We start from the raw sequence: 17,439 nt of genomic DNA, 5'->3' as shown, positions 1-17,439 counted from the left end.
CAAAAATTGTATAAAAACCTGCTTTTGCTGTACATAATTCGGAAATCCATTTAGCGATTTCTCCAACGCGTTGCCAATAAATACCTCCTGCCTATAGACCTCAAATCCAGTCTCTGGGCAGCTTATTCTCGCCTTTTGGGGCAAAATTCGGCATCAATTGGACCCGGATTCTTCCCCTCTGCTGTGAATTCGTTCCACACTCCTGGATTTCCTTCTCAGCCTTTTCCAGACCAGGTGTCTCCAGCTGTGCCGGGGGCAGTGTCTGGGGTAGCTGTTGGTTGCTGTTTGCTGCTGGGCGTTGATGTTTCGTTGCTGGTCGTTATCTCTGTGGGTGTCTTTTGGGCTATTCCCAGTCTGTGGAGATGTTGAACTCATCTCCATTGAGTGGTGTAACATCCATTAAATAAAACCTTTAAAATTTCTTTCCCAAAGGCAAACCCTTGAGTAGAGAAACCATTCTGAGCAGAGAAACAAGATTTAAAAGAAACAAAATCGGTACATTTTGCAGCAATGCAATCCCAAGCAGCCCAGAGTGGAATTGTGCCGTGGTGCTCCCCAGCAGCTGTGGCAGTGCAGGCCCAGCCAGCGCTGAAGCTGCAGCAGTGGCAGCAAGGCTTGGCCGCAGTGGCTGGAGGTGCCAGAGGAGGGTGGCCAGGATTTCCGAGGGTTTGAGCAGAGGATCTGTGGGCAGGCCCAGGGGCTTGGCCCGCTGTGGAGCCCTGGCTGCTGCTGCGTTGCCTTCAGGGCAGGCTCGGGGGCGGCTCCCATGGTCCTGCTGCAGGCGGGAAGTGCAAATCTCCGGGGCTTCAGAGCCCCTGAGGCCAGGCTGAGGGGTCCCCCCGTGTTCAGCTGTGCTGGCGGCTGTTTCTGGCCTCAGGGACACTTGGCACGGGCCCCTTGGCCACCAGTGGTGCTGCTTTGCACTCCTTAGGCAGGAGCCGATGTCCTGGCTGGGTGTTGGCAACAGCAAAGTCCCAGGGCAGGCTCTGTGCCAGCCCAGCTTCCTGTGGGAGAATATACCTTGATCTCTGATCCAGTGCTTGCTGAAGCAGTCAGAATTGCTTTTGCCCCCCTGTTAGGTGCCATGGTGTCAGCAGAAGATATTGAAGCCTTCCTGCTCAGGGCATTTCAGTGCCAGGCTCTTACAAGCACCCACAGCTCCTTGGGTTGAGCTGAGCATGGGGCGGTGACCTGCGCTTTGTCTGATTCCCCTTCCTTCCCTCCCCTGGAACAGGCTGTTGCTTTTAGACACCACTTGTCCTGGTTGCTTCAGAGTACTTTGGAGAGGCTCCATATCTAATTTTCCCTATTTCCCTGGGGCTGCCCACACTTCTGGGTTCACTTCAGCATAGGCCTGGCCAGACATTTGACACAGAGGTACAACAGAACTGGCCTCTGTATCACCTTTTATAATATTAATTTGCGTTCCAAATTTAGGGATCAAATCCCTTCCCAGTAAATCATGATAGCAATTAGGAGCAAATAAAACTTCATGCATTTCAAATCCATCTCCCAGATCTACTAATAGTGGTTGAATAAAACCATACATCTTTCCCACTTATGCCATGAATCATCAAAGACATTTTTGGCATTTCTCCCTCCCTTAGGTCTAAGATTCAGAGTGGATTGAGAGGCCCCTGTGTCCATCAGGAGAGGCCTCCTCTCAATGCAGACCCACCCTGAATGTTCTCAAGGGCTCCAGTGTGGAGGGTCCCTGATGTGATGGGAGCTGTGACAGCCCTGCCAATCCATGTCCATCAAGGGGTGGACTTGCTGGTCCTGAGGGTGCTGCTGTCTGTGCTTGCAGTGTCCTTGTGCCCTGCAGCTGGAGCCCTGATTCCTTGCCAGGGGCTGTTTGGGTGGGCTGTCCCCTGCCGAGGAGGGCAATGCCTCTGCCGGGTGCTTGTGGCCGAGCCCGTGCCCTGGGTGCTGGGGCCCCCTTGGGCCCTGGGGTTGATCCCTCAGGGGCTGTAGGAACTCTGCCCTGGCCTTTGCCTTCAGCTTGGCCTTTTGCTGCTCCCTTCTTGCATTCACCTGCTGGGCCTTTGTGCCCAGGTGCTGCAGGGCCTTCTTCTGCCCCTCCTGCAGCCCCCCTCAGTGCCTGTGGGTGTTTGTCTTGCTTTACAAGACAGGTGTCTGCTTGGGAAGGCAGAAAAAGCCTCTCTTGGAATGGAGAATGCAAACCCCCTCCCTCTTAATTTTTAGGCTAGTGAAATAGAGTCTCTCAGGCAAAGCTATGGGAATAGGAATACCAGTTCTTTACTAGCGTGTAAATAAAGCAAACAAACAACCACAGCTCCGGCAGTGACAACAAACAGAGCCCGGAGCCAGTCCCGGCCTTTCGGCTGCGGCGCTTTCCCCTTGGGTGCAGTTCCGGGCACGGCCGGCAGGGGCGCTGGTGGCTCCCGCGGGGCAGGGCAGCGCATCCCTGCCATGGGAACCTCTCTTAACGGGAATAGAGCAATCCCTTCATCTAACTCTTTCACTTTTTTACCTTCCATAGCCTTTCTCCTGTGTTTTGAGAAGGAATTTGGAGAGGGCTGCCTTTTAACTGAGCTCCTAGTGTTCAGATAAGGTGCTTCCTGTAGAGAGAGAGTTTCCCTGAACAGCCGGAGCTGTGGTTACCAAGGGGATGTAACTCAGAGCAGGACGGGGTCAGGGGAGGATATCCCGCCGAGGCTCGGTGGGAGTGTGGGCAGGGTCTGCTGCCGGAATCGGCAGAGGGGGATCTTCCCGTGGAGACCGAGCCGGAGCGTGGGCAGCCCCCACATGGCTTATGGCGGCTGATCCGGCAGCTCCCGGCAGAGAAAAGGCAGGTGGGAGACCCCGGCAGCAGCGGCAGTGCCCAGCGCAGCTGGCACGGGCAGGGCAGCCGGGGATGGGATGGCTGGGACCCGCCCTCGGTGCGGTCGGCGCGGTGACCTCGGCCCACGCGGCAGGACAGAGCAACCCCCATCTTCCCCAGCATGGCCGGCAGAGCGGCCGCGGGCCGGGCAGTGGGAGCAGGGCACACAAATTCACCGCCAGCGCCGGGGCAGGTGGAGCTGCCCTGGGCAGTGAGCCCGCACCTGGGATGGAAACCGGGGCAGGCGGAGCTGAGGCGGGCAGCGAGCCGGGACCCGGGACAGGCGCCTCGGCCGCGAACGGAGGGGGCAAGAGCTGCAGAGGATCCCACTCTCTTTCTGATTTTTCCTCTTGTTCCCCTCCCTTTCATTTCCCCTTGTTCTCTTCCTGTTTTGTCTAGGGGGTTTCTCATACTTTAAAGATTTTTATTCTCCTAAAATCTCCTGTCTAACCTATGGCATATTCTCTTTCTTCTAGATTATATGGGTTTTTTTACAAATAAATCCAGAGCCTAACAAATCTAAACTTCTGCTTGGATACTTTGAAATGGTCGACAAGCTAACTCACGACCTCCTAATGTTGTTTTTCTCATCACCTTTTTATTTATCCTTTGGCAAATTAAGCATCTTTCAGTTTCTTGCTTTGCTACTCTAAAAATCTGAGTGCACACATAGTTCCTTAAAAAATGATCACACAAAGCTTGAGTACCCCAGTGGGTTTTCTGATGCATGTCTTCTAATATTTTCCTAGTAAGTACATTTTATTAAGTAATTGTCTTCCATCAAGAAGTTTCTATTTCCCTGATTTATCTTGTTCACTTCCTGTCTTGTTTCATTCTTTTTTCTCGGCTTCCCTAAACTTTGGAATTTCCAGTTTTTCTTCGTTTGGAGTTAATATTAACATAACTCACTCAGCTCCACTTTCTGCTGCATCCTTAGCTTTGTGATCTGCCAAATTATTTCCTCTTATTTCTGGGGTCTTTCCCTTTTGGGATTCCTTAATATGTACTATAGCTATCTCTTTTAGGTAATTTTAATGCCTCTAAAACCTCTGAAATAAGTTCCTCATGTACTAAACCTTTTCCTCTTGAATTAAGTAATCTTTTTCCTTTCCAAATTTTTAAAGGTATGTACTACGCTAAAGGCATACCTTCAATCAGTATATATGGTTCCTTTATTTTGTGTTAAATATTCTAGTGCTCTTTTTAAAGTATATAGTTCACAAGTTTGAGCTTACTAGTTTAAGGTTAATTTCCCTTTTTCCATAGTTTGCATGTTTTTCCCATCAACTACTACATACCCTCTATTTTCTCCTTTTGCAAGGAGTTGTATCTCTGTTAGCTAACATAACTCCCAAAGCGCCATTTTTTTTTCTTTTTTTTTCCCTGTAATCCAACTTACTGGTTTTCTGTCTCATTTTTCAAGATCTTATCTATTCATCATCTGCCACTGTTTTTCACTTTCACTAACAACCTAAATACCACTTTTCTTTCAACTACACACTTAAAAATAAAAAACCTTTTTCTCACACTACTTTCAGTGCATTACAGCCCCCTTCAAGGAGATATAGTGAAGCTTAAAATACACAATCCACATTACATATACTTTTATTCATCTACCTTGACTCGCTTTTATTTCTCATTCACTTCCACACATTCTTTCACACGCTCAGGACACAAAGTGGATCCCTGTTGACAGAGAATCGCGGGTCCCTGTGGCCCCCTCCCCTTGGCGTTGGCCTCTGGGTCTCAGTATCTCCCGGCCTCCTGGGAGGGCCCTGACTCTGCTGCCTCCGGTGCCCGTTCACCGGTGAGGCTGATTTGTGTCACTCACACCCTTCAGCTACGGCCCCCTCACATGTCCAGGGGGGACAAAGGCCCGTTTGCAGGTCACCTATACCTTATGCCACAGCCCCCACACGCCCAGGAGAACAATGCCTTATTTGCAGGTCCCACACACCTCTTTCCACAGCCCCCCCTTCCCACTTGCCCGGGAAGCTGAGGCTGATTTTGTGTGTGACTCTCTCTCACACACACAACAACAATAAGGTACCTTTTACACTCACATCACCTATTACAATTTTAGGTGTTTCTGGCCAGTCCTGGTGCTCTTGGATATCCCTCAACCCAGCTGTGTTGTCCAACCCCAGATGCTCTTGGGTGCTCTTGAGTGTCAGGGGGTAGGACGGTCGGGACGGACGGAGACGAGAGATCTCTGCAGCCAGGCCCTGGAACTTGCGGTTTATTGCAAAGGGCCTGGGTGCAGGGCCCTGCTTGGAGCTGCCAGGCACGGCTTGGAGCAGGCCCGAGAGAAGAGAGGGGTAGAGAGGATGAGAGGGTAAGAGAGTAAGAGGGTAAAAGTGTAAGAGAGTGAGGTTCCCGTTACAATACAATAAATCTTCTGTGTTGAATATTCTGATTCTCACTAGCCAATCTAGTACAATATACAAATCCTATAGCATTTACATACAGCCTATAAGAATCATTACATTACCACACTGTGTTATATTTTAAACCGTAAAAACTCCTCTTTGGACCCCTTCTGCTGAGCTAGTAGGATCTGCTCTGACCCTTGGATCTGTCTGCAAGCAGTGGGAATTGTTCCATCAAAAGGGGATTACTTTCAGTTGGGCCACACCATTGTTTTCCTGTTGTTCAGTAACTGAGGTATCTCAAAGCTTGCTTTCATTTCAATCTTGCTTATAGTTTCTATATTGTCAAAATCTTTTGCCAGACAATCATATTTATAAGGCTTTCCTGTTTCATCTTCCCCAACACTTGGGCATTTTTTTATTTCTCAATCCACCTGTGTTGTCCAATCCCAGATGCTCTTGAGCATATCCTCAATCCGGCAGAATTTTGCTTTACCCTGAATGCTCTTGGAATATTAATCCCTCAGCCCAGCAGGTTTCAATTCTGGATGCTCTTGGGCACTCTTATCCCTCAACCCAGCAGGTTTTAGGAGCCCCTTTTGTCCCATTTCCTAGTGGATTGGGCTAGGAAACTCCTCTGCTTCCTTCCTCCGAGGGGTCCAGCCCCTCTCTGAGACCAGTCCCAGTTACCCCGGGGGATTCTCTCACTCCTTTTAACATTCACTTTGTCTCTTTACTGGCCACTTACCGCGGAAAGTCAGAAACGCAGCATGGGAGAGTCCAGCACTCACTTGGCAGGTCTGGCACAACCAGCCCGCCTCTCATTCACTCACATTCATCCCCCCTGAGAAATACTTACCAATCCCTTTTCCTTCCCGAGTTCTTCGTGCACATTACTACTCTTAGGGGGTCAATTGCCGCGGTTGTAGGGAGCCTTTTTCCCTTGTCTTTGTTTTATTGTCTCCTTTTGTCCACCATAACCTGCGTCTGTCGGTCACCCCAGGGCAAACAGAGCGAGGCTGCTGAAGAGGGCAGGGGGCACCTTCCCCACTCTGACTCTCCTAAAGCACCAACAGCGAGGTGTTGGTAACCATCCTCTGCTACCATAATTGTGAAAAACGCCAATCACTTGTTTTTAAAATTTTAAAGTTTAATAGTAAAAAAATAATTATCATAATAGTAATACAATTAGAGTAATAAAAATTTGGACAATTTGAATTAGGACAATATGAGACAACAAATACAAAGTGTTATGGAGTCCGGGTACCTTTTCCTGGGCAAAGTAAGCCCAAAAAAGGACACCCCTTAACAAAGGATTAACCCTTAAAAACAATAGCCTGTTGCATATTCATACACTTCATACATGATGCATAAATTCCATTCAAACATGGGATTCTGGTCAGTTCCACCTTCTTCCTCTGAATCCTAACAGCGCCTTCGAGGTGGGAAGAAGTTAATTTCTTCTGATAAGAGAGCAATAAATTCTTTTTCTCTGAATGATTTAGGTGTCCTGGGGCTGCTATCTCGCTGCAAGTCCTTTCTTTAAAGAAAGTCTCTTACCAAGCATAGTTTCTATTTTAATATTTTGTAATAACCTAAAACTGTATTTAACCCACTTCTTAAGAGAATTAATACAGCATTAGTTTCTAACACAAGATGTATAATATTCATTTTCATATTTGCGAAAATCCAGTCACAAAATATGCACTTTTCACAAGTATAATCCCACTTACTCCAGTCTCTCCCAGTATGGTCCCAGCTGCCGCCAGCATGGTTCCAGTTGCTTCCTCAATCAACTCAGTGAGTCCCAGTATGATGCCATTTGCTCCCAGTTGCTCCCAGTCAGGCCCAGTATGGGGGATGATGTGCAGGGTGTGCTCACTGTGACACTCAGTCACTCCCAGTATTAGTCCAGTCACTCCCAGTATGATCCAAAGATGAGCCCAGTGTGCTCCCAGTCTCTGCCAGAATAAACCAGTTTTGCTCTACATGGTTCCAGTTGCTCTCTTTCACCCTCACTTTCCTTCCAGTCACTCCCAGTATATCCCAGTGTACCCCAGTTATCTCCAGCATCTTTCCAGTTCCTTCCAGTATGATCCCATTTGCTCACAAGCACTCCCAGTGAGCCTCAGTGTAGTGGCACTCACTGCCAGTATGATCCCAGTCACCTCCAGCCATGATCCCAGTTCATCCCCGTGTAAGCCCAGCAGTTTCCAATCACCCCCAGTATGCACCCAGTTCCTTTCAGTTGGTCCTAGTATGTTCCCAGTTGCTCACAGTGACTCCCAGTCACTCCCAGTATATCCCATTTGCCCCTAACATGGTCTCAGTTGTCCCCTGCAGGCTCCTACTCACTCCCAGTACAATCCCAGTATGATCCCACTCTCCATTAGTGCAATCACAGTGTACCCTGGCATGGCAGTATGATCCCAGTATGATGCCCATACAGAGCCAGTACAGCCCCAGTCACTCCCAGTATGATCCCAGTATGATGTCAGTACAAGCCCAGTACAGCCCCAGTCACTCCCAGTACGATCCCAGTGCAGCCCAGTCCCTGGCAGTGCTGCCACTGCTGGGATCCCCCAGCCCTGTGTGCGTTCCCCCCTGGCGGATGTGCCGAGAGGAGCCCCAAGGGCTGGCAGTGCCCAGGCAGGGTCCCCAGCAAGGCCCAGTTTGGATGTGCAGCCCCCAGTTTGCCCAGTTTGCCTCTCCTTTGGCCCGGGCCGGGTTCCCCCCGCCCGCAGCGGCTGAGAGCAGCCGAGAGCCCCGCGCTGCCCATCCCGACCTGTCCCGGCTCCATCCCCGCTCCTGCCGCGGGCTGCGAGGGCTGCGGGAACGGGGCACCGAGGGTGTGGCTGCTGCTGGGGGAGGAGGAGGAGGCAGGGAAGGGCAGGGATGAAGGGGGAAAAGGAGGTGGGGCTAGGGGGGAGGAGCAGGGAGAGGAGGGATGGAAGAGGAGGGACAAAAGCGGATCAAGGCTGAACTGAGGGAACCACGCCTTTGATCCCTGCCTGAATTCGCAGCTCCCACCTGTGGGATCATCGCCCCCCCCATGGCTCTGGTGAGCGGGGAGGGGGAGCTCGGCCCAGATATCCAGAGGGTCCCTGGGTTGGGGTTTTGGGGGGATGTTTGGAGAATGAAGAAGTCCAAGGCTGAGCAGAAAAGGCCCCTTGGGGGGACATCGGGGGGTGGCGGTGGCGGCTGCCGGCAGAGGCAGCCTGGAGGAGCAGAGCCCTGTGTGCCCCAGGAGCCCAAAGTGGGGAGCCCAGAGAGGGGGGAGCGCCGCCATTGGCGGGAGCCTTGAGAGCCTGGAGAGGGGCAGGGGGGACTCCTTGGAGCTGCTGCAGCCCAGAGCAGAGAATGAGGGGAGAAGGGAGCCCGGGAGCCCAAACAGCCCCGGCATCCCGAAATGGGGAGAGCGAAGCGGGGGGAGCTTTTGGCATTGCTGGGACTGCCAGCAGCCTGGGCAGGGCGGGCACCGAGGAGAAGGGGGACCCCCAATCCAAGCGTGACCCCCAGCAGCTGGGACAGGGGGGAACCCCCGAACAGCAGAGGGGAGGGACCAGGGACAGGGAACTCCTGGGTGGCTTTTTCAGGGCTGAATCTTGGTGTTTGGGAGGTTTTTCTGGAGCCCAGATGGCCGGTGACTTGTAGAGATGGAGTCGGGCCGAGGGACCTTCAAACTCAACGTGCTCATCCCTTGTTTTCCCCAAACCAGGATTTCCCATTGCCAACACTTGGGAGGCTGTGAGGAAGAGGAAGATGCCCTGGGACACTGAGGGAGGTGAGGAGGAAGTCAGTGTCTCTGGAATGCTTAAAATCAGAGGGTTTTGGGAAAGCTTCAAAAGACAAGCCTCAGAGACAGTAGAACTGATTAGAGCTTTGCAGTAACCATAAGATTGGTCAGCAGAAAAGTTATATAAGAAGTAGAAAGTAGGGAGAAATAGAACAATGGTCTGTGCATTAACACTTATCTAGAATAACTCCCTAACCTGCGGAAAAGTGTATCTAGAAAGATATTAGGAAGTTCCAAGCTTAATAGTGGAGCTCTGTGCATTGTGTTTTAAGGCTTACAAGCAGGTATTGTATTTGAAATAAGGGAGCATTGTTTTAACCGTCAATGTGCTTATAGGGCTTGGATAGAACTACTGTCAGTATGCCTTTGCTTTGCGTGATTGGTCAAAAACCTTTTAAAGTAAGTTTTGACATTAAGTTCTTTGTCTGCTACCTGTGATGTGAGCTACTGGCATCTTCCCATTGTCATAACCAAGTAATGAGACAGATGCTGGGAAATAAAACAGCTCAAGACACATTCCTAGCAGTCCAGTCCTGTTTGTGATTTGTGCACAGCCCTGAGCTGGCGATGAGCGCCCCTTTCCCCTCTGTGCTGCTCCATCTCCTAGCCCAGCACAGCCCCCGGCTGCAGCTCAGCCCTGGGGGGATCTCCTTGCCCTTGCCTGTGGCACGGAGGCAAATCCCATCCTGTCCTTGTCCTTCCTCCCCCAGAGCAGGAGCTGAGCGTGGAGAGCAGGGAGGACAAATGCCCGCAGCAGAACCTGGTGGCAGAGGCTGTTTTGAGCGGCTCCACGGCGCAGGAAGCCAACAGGGAGGAAAAGCCCCGGAGATGCCGCACGAGGAGGGGCTGCAAACGCAGATGGCAGGGATGTGAGGGGGAAAGAGCCAGCCTGGGCCGGGAAGGCGGCCGGAGATGGAGCCAGAGCTCGGAGCTGGTGCTCCATGAGCAGCTCCATGATGGGGAGAAGCCCCACACGTGTGTGGAGATTGGGAAGAGCTTCAGGTGGAACTGCGACCTGATTGTGCACCAGAGGATCCACACTGGGGAGAGGCCCTACGAGTGTGGGGAGTGTGGGAAGACCTTCAGCCGTAGCTCCCACCTGATCAGGCACCAGAGGACCCACACTGGAGAGAAGCCCTATGAGTGTTCCGAGTGTGGGAAGTGCTTCAGCCGGAGCTCTCACCTGATCCAGCACCAGAGGACCCACACTGGAGAGAAGCCCTATGAGTGTTCCGAGTGTGGGAAGTGCTTCAGCCGGAGCTCTCACCTGATCCAGCACCAGAGGACCCACACTGGAGAGAAGCCCTACGAATGTGGGGAGTGTGGGAAGAGCTTCAGCCAGAGCTCCAGCCTGATCAAGCACCAGAGGACCCACACTGGAGAAAGGCCATACAAGTGTTCTGAGTGTGGGATGCACTTCAGCCAGAGCTCCAGCCTGATCACGCACCAGAGGACCCACACTGGGGAGAGGCCCTATGAGTGTTCCAAGTGTGGGAAGGGGTTTAGGATCAGCTCCCATCTCCTCCTGCACTATCGGATTCACATGGAGGAGAGGCCCTTCCAATGCCCTGAGTGCGGGAAGGGATTCAGGCAGAACTCCACCCTCATCACCCACCGGCGCATCCACACTGGGGAGAGGCCCTACGAGTGTGATAAATGCAGGAAGAGGTTTCTGACCAGCTCCTACCTCCTCCAGCACTATCGGATTCACACAGAGGAGAGGCCCTTCTGCTGCCCTGACTGCGGGAAGGGATTCAAGCACAACTCCAACCTCGTCACCCACCGGCGCATCCACACAGGGGAGAGGCCCTACGAGTGTCCCCAGTGTGGGAAGAGCTTCTCCAGCAGCTCTAACTTGACCCAACACCAACGGAGGCACCGGTAAGGGAAGCCCTGTGAGTGCCCCGAGTGCGGGCAGAGCTTCGTGCGCTGCTCCAGCTCCATCCCCCACTGGAGGAGGCACTTTGGGCACAGCCCAGGTGAACCACATTCCCTGTGATCCATGTTGGGAACACACCTGGCTGCTTCTACTTTTAATTTCACCTTAATTTTTTTCTATTCTCCATCTCTTTGCACTCCAAAAGCCAAGGGGGATGGATCTGTCACCTCAAAACCACTCAAATCCCAGTGAAAACAGCTCAATCTTACCCCAAAAGGGCTCAAACCCACCTCAAAAAACTCAACCCCACACCAAACTCACTCGATTCCACAGCCACCAGGCTGAGATGGGGTTGGGAGGTGATTAGAGTTGTGGGAGCTCAGTTAGAGTGGTGGGATGGGGATTGTGTGGGGCTGGGTGTGTGGGATGTATTTGATAGCAAATAAAACTCTCAGACTTACTGATTTCTTTCCCATTCATGTTCAGTCCATTGCAGTTCTGTTTGCAGAGTGCCACCTTCTCAGCTCATTGTCTTTGTGTCCCCTTTTCTCTCCTGCCTCTCTTTGCCTGCTCTGTTTCTCTCTCAGTGTCTCCTTGACCCACGGACCACCAGAAACCCTCCCCTGATTGAATTGACCCAGGCACCACCAGAGACCCTCCCTATATTTAATTGCCTCAGGGACCACCAAATACCCTCCCCTGATTTTTTACCCCAGTGACCACCAAAGACCCTCCCCTGATTTAATTGACCCCATCCCTGATTTAATTGACCTCTGCCCTCTTTTAATTGACCTCTCTGCCACCAAAGATCCTCCCCTGATTTAATTGACCCCTGCCCTGATTTAACTGCCCCCTTCCCTGATTTACTTGACCCTGCATTGATTTAATTGACCCCTCTGTCCCCACAGACCCTCCCCTGATTATTTATTATTTTATTTCCCAATTATTATTTTAATTCGCAGTCCCAGGAGCTGAAGTCCTGAAGGCTGGCAGGGAAATGTCTCTGTAGGATTTTGCTCCATTTGCCTTCACGGGTGGGAACATCTTTTCCTGGCTGGGAGCTGGAATTCCAGACTTTTGGAATGTGTGCAGGGCAATACGGACTGGGATCAAATATGGACTGAGATCAGATAGGGATGGGGATCAAATAGGGGTTGGGATCAAATATGGAGTAGGATCAAACAGGGGCTGGGAGCAAATATGGACTGGGAATAAACAGGGACTGGGATCCTACAGAGTGGGATGAAATAGGGGCTGGGATGAAATAGGGACTGGGATCAAATATGGACTGGGATCAAATATGGACTGGGATCGGATATGGACTGGGATCAAATGGACTGGGATCAAATATGGATTGGGTTCAAATGGACTGGGTTCCTACAGAGTGGGATAAAATAGACTGAGATTATATAGACTGGGATCTGTGGGAAGTGAGGGACAGGCGATCGGAAGATATCGCGTTGTACGGGCAGACAGAACCCCTCCCCTCAGCTGTTAAAGTTACCTAAGCCCCATTTATGACACAAGCAGAACCGAGGTTATATAACCCCATGTAACCAGTTAATAAACGCCATTTTGCCATCCACCATATTGGTGTTTGTGAGCACATGGCCCGAGCAGCTGGAGGTTTGCTGCCGTGCTGTTCCTGAACCAGGTCATCACACCTCAGCAGAGGCAATAAAGTGGTGCCGAAACCCAGGAAATTACCTGGGAAACGGGAATCGCCTGGACAGGTGAACGGCGGCTGAAGCGGCTGTGCCAGCTCAGCGGGAAGGACACTCCCGGACCAGCAAGGAGGATGGAAACTCTTGCAAAGGTCGTATTTCAGATTCATAGGCAATGGGGTATTGATTGGAAACCGAAAGTCTTAACCCTCGCTGTGTCGAGGCTGTTGCAAATTGGGGTCATTGACTAGCCGGTGGACATATCCACCCAGAAATATGGGACAAGTGTACTAAGGCTCTGGCTGAGGAAACAATATCCTCAGGTTCGGGGAAGAATCTTAAATCATGGGGAAGAGTCGTACAGGCTCTCCAAAAGGCTCGGCAAGAGCAGGAAACTTGGAAAGCCGCACGGGACTGTTTGCTGGCCGTGCCCTGGCTGGGGATGGAGGCAGCTACGCAGACTATGGGCGATTGCGGTCCTGCTGAGCGCAGGGATTTGCAGCTACGGGGACGCTCTTCACGGCTCTTGAGCCCAAGCCCACTGGCTGAGGGAAAAGAGCAGGCACGGTCTTTTTGGGACGGGCTGGCAAAGGAGGCGAGGAGCGCTGCCATTGGAGTCTGAGGGGGCCTGGGAGGGACCTCCGCCCTACGCGCCACAGGGTGGTGCCGAACCCCAGAGAGATGGCAGGGATGCGGACGCGGTTGGCAGGGACAGAGAAGGTCTGCCAAATAACGCAGACACGCGCGAGCAGGAAAGAGGGGAGACGCGGAGGGGGAATTAGGCCCACTCAGAGTGTTTGTCTGAAAACATATTCATATAAGACACGAGCCTCACCCAGCAGGAGGCGGGGCAAGCCTAGAGGGAAGGAGCGGCCCAATGCTAGTTAAAAGGGGCAGGGTCGAAGCCTGACAAAAAGGTCCCGGAGTCTGGAAGTATCCAGTCAGTCGACTTCCGGACCCGAGTCAGACTCGAGCTGGGACGAATGGTTTGACAAGTGGTCCGTAGCCAACTCCCAACTCTGATAAAGAGGGAGTGAGAGTATACAAGATTAGTAATCACAATGCTCCTGCTTTGGTCAAGGGGAAGTTAGGAAAGAAACGAACCCCGCTTACAGACTGGAGGAAAATAAAAATAGCATGCGCCGATTAAGCCCCATCAGTCACGCTAGCGTTCCCGGTCCAAGTGGGGGGGCAAGGCAGAAACCAGAGGACCTACTCACCGGTAAACCCCAAGGATGTGCAAGCCATTGTTAAAGCAATTGCAGACAGAGGGATTAATTCAGCTATGGTTTCCACTCTTATCGATAGTGTTTTTGGAGGAGATAACATGCTCCCATTTGACATTAAACAAACCTGCAGATTAATTTTTGACGGGGTGGGGATGATCGTCTTCAAACAGGAATGGGAGGACAACTGCACAAAGCAGCTGGCCTTAGTGACTGGGGCAGACCACCCGCTGCACGGTTCCAGTATACAGCGACTAATGGGCACAGACCCAACCATGATCACCCCCCAGGCACAGGCCGAGGGCCTTCAGGCCCATGAGGTTATGACAACTACCCGCGCCTCTAGAGAGCTATCCACTCTGCTTCTAAGGTCATTGCTAGACCATTGCCATGGTCTCCTATAAAGCAAAGCGATAGTGAAAGTTTTACACAATTTGTGGACCACCTCCAGGCAGCACTCGATTCCTCGGCTTTACCCTCAGAAGAGAAGGGCCCTGTGTTAGCGGAGTGTTTGTGCCAACAATGCAATTCAGCTACTAAGGACGTTTTACGGTCATTACGGCCCCGGTCTAACATAGCGGACATGATTAGGCATGTCACAAAAGAAGAACATCTAGCTCCAATCCAGGCAGCCGTCCGCACTGCAATAACCAGTGTGATAGCATGCTTTAAGTGTGGCCAGGCAGGTCACGTTGCAATGAATTGCCCCCAGTCAGGGCATCCACTAACAGCTGTTCCCCCATGCCAGACGAGACCTAGGGGGCCATGCTGGGCATGTGGGAAAAAGGGGCATTTTGCCAAAGAGTGCAGATCTAAACATCAGGGAAGCGGGAGGGGGAGGGGGCACCCGGGCCGCACACAGCTCCCTCCCACCTGGGACATGAAGCGGCCCAGTTACACCAATTTTCAATGGGGCACGGAGCTCCCGCACCCACTGCCCCCTCCAATGACCAATTTCGCAATTCAACCAACGGCTCAGCCAAACCCATCAACACCCCAGGAATGCCAAGAACGGCTCCCTGGGGGCGAGGCCCCTGGGTGGCCCTGGCCATGAAAGCATGGGAGCGGGACCCCTGGGTGGCCTTTGCCGTGAAGGTGGGCAGGCACCCGCTGATAGTGAGGGCAGTTTGCCGTCTCTATAACAACCCTGATAATTCTGCTATCTGCCTCCCCTTTTGGGTTGATACGGGATCAGACGTTACCATCATCCTGAACATACACTGGCCTTCACAGTGGAAACTGGAAGAAGCCCCCATGGTGGGCAGGGCTGGAGGGCTGTCCCGGGCCTGAAAAAGCACCCAACCGGTAGCGATAATGCTCTGCACCGAAAGAGGACTGGGGAGAACTATCACCCTTTCCCCATATGTCATGTCAGAATGCCCACCCTTGCTGGGGAGGGATGCCCTAGCCCTGTTGGATGTCAGGATGATAAATTTAGTCTAAGGACCACTGCTGCATACCCGCTGCTACCTATCAAACTAACATGGAAATCAGTGGACCCAGTGTGGGTCAAGCAGTGACCCTTGTCAAAGCCTCGAATGATTGCCCTTCTTGAGCTAATTAGCCGTGAGCTACAGCGGAACCACATAGAACCCTCCGCAAGCCCATGGAACATCCCAATCTTTGTAATACCCAAATGATCTGGTGAGGGCTTCCGCCTCCTGCATGACCTGCGAAAGGTGAACAAAAGAATTCAACCAATGGGTCCTGTACAAACTTTGTTGCCGATGAATTTGATGATACCAAGAGGACAGCCCTGTGCGGTGCTTGACATTAAAGACTGTTTCTTTTCCATTCCCCTGCACGATGAAGACAAAGAGTGGTTTGCCTTTTCTGTCATCTTCCTGAACAGCCAGCGGCCCAACCTGCGATTCCAGTGGAGAGTATTGCCCCAAGGAACGGTCAACTCCCCAACCATTTGTCAAATCACGGTAGACTGAGCACTAGCGCCAGTCTGGCAGAGCGATCCGACTGCGACCATCGTTCGACAACATTCTGATCGCTGTGCCATCAGCGAGCCAAGTAGACCAGCTAGTGTCGACCTAGCTTGGAGAGAGACCTTCTCCAAGTCTTGGAGACCTTGAAAATAAATGGGTTCAAAATCGTGAGTGCAAAAATAAAAAAGGGATCATGCATAACCTTTTTAGGGGTGGGAATTTCGAACTCCTATATAACCCCTCCCCAAATAAAAATTCAACGAGACATCAAGGCACTCCATGGCATGCAGCAGCTGGTAGGATCCCTACAATGGCTCCGCAATATCATCCTGATCCCTCCCGAGGTCATGGACCCCCTAAACGACCTCCTGAGAGGGAAAAACCCATGGGAGCAGAAAACTGACACTAGAAGCGATGAGCTCGCTCAATTTTATTGAACATCAAATGTCGGTAAGCACGCTCTCCAGATGGGACCCAGGCGCACCAATTGACTTGTATGTCCACTTTACAAAGAAAGGGGGAGTAGGAGCGCTAGCCCAAGGGCTCCTGACAAAGCCCAACCAATACAATGGGTAATCTTAGGAAAACCATCACGCACTTTTTCCCCAGGAGTTGAGTGCTTTAGCAGCCTTATCATGAAAGGCAGGAAACTCGCCCTAAGGCATTTGGGCATCAAACCCGCCAAGATATATCTGCCCATCCGCAAATAGCTTTCCACGCAGTCAGCGTCAATATCAGAGCATCTAGCCATAGCCCTTGCTGGATTTGGAGGAGAGATTCGCTACGCAGCAAAACCCGCTTGGACTCAGCTGCTTGCGATCGTCGACATTGATCTCCCATCAAAAATAATGGATCGGCCACGAGCAGGACCCAGGGTCTTCACGGACGCATCTTCGCTAACCTCCACCGCAGCAGGGGGATGGCAGTCAGGAGTACAGTGGCAATGCATCAAAACCACTGACCCTACGCTTTCAGTCCAGCAACTCAAAGCAGCCACAGTAGTACTAGCATGTGGACTGTTCCCAGAAGAGCACCTCAATGTTGTAACGGACTCTATATTTGTGGGTAAACTCTGCCTAGCCATGTCTGGACCCGGCATATCAGTGTCCACAGTGGTGATTATGCTTGAAGAGGCACTTTTTTCGCAAAAAGGCACCATATCTATCATCCACGTTAACAGCCATAATCCGGTTAAGGGATTCTTTCAAATCGGCAATGACAAGGCAGACGCTGCCGCAAGAGGACTGTGAACGCTGAGAGATGCCGGTCAACTACATGAGTCCCTTCATATCGGAGCTAAAGCACTTGCGAAAAAATGCGGGATTTCGGCTGCTGATTCGAAGCACGTTGTCGCCACATGTCCCCACTGCCAAAAATCACCACTGTGGTCTAGCGGCATCAACCCCAGAGGCCTCAAAGCAGCAGAAATATGGCAGACAGACTTTACATAATGTCAGCTGCTAAGACCCCAGGCGTGGCTTGTGGTGACTGTGGATACATATAGCAGGGTGATCGTGGCCACATGGACACACAACATCAAAAAACTGACTCCAAAGCAACCATCCAACATTGGTTAATGGCCATGGCGTGGCTTGGTGTTCCAAAACAGATCAAGACAGACAATGGCCCAAATTTTGTTTCAAAATTGATCCAAGCATTCGTTTCAAAATGGGGTATCACTTCAGTACATGGCATCTCATACAATAGCACTGGGCAGGCCATT

At 51.6% G+C, this 17,439-nt stretch overlaps 1 pseudogene; it reads left to right on the top strand.

Moving 5' to 3' along the window:
- The window catches only part of LOC136570616 (zinc finger protein 850-like), a 172,271-nt pseudogene extending 159,794 nt beyond the window's left edge, over window positions 1-12,477 (top strand).
- The last annotated feature ends 4,962 nt before the right edge of the window (window positions 12,478-17,439 follow it).

The sequence above is a fragment of the Molothrus aeneus genome, unplaced genomic scaffold, assembly GCF_037042795.1.
Source record: "Molothrus aeneus isolate 106 unplaced genomic scaffold, BPBGC_Maene_1.0 scaffold_35, whole genome shotgun sequence".
NCBI classification, from domain to species: Eukaryota; Metazoa; Chordata; class Aves; order Passeriformes; family Icteridae; genus Molothrus; species Molothrus aeneus.
Note: the sequence above shows the minus strand (reverse complement) of the source record. Positions and strands in the feature narration are given on the sequence as shown.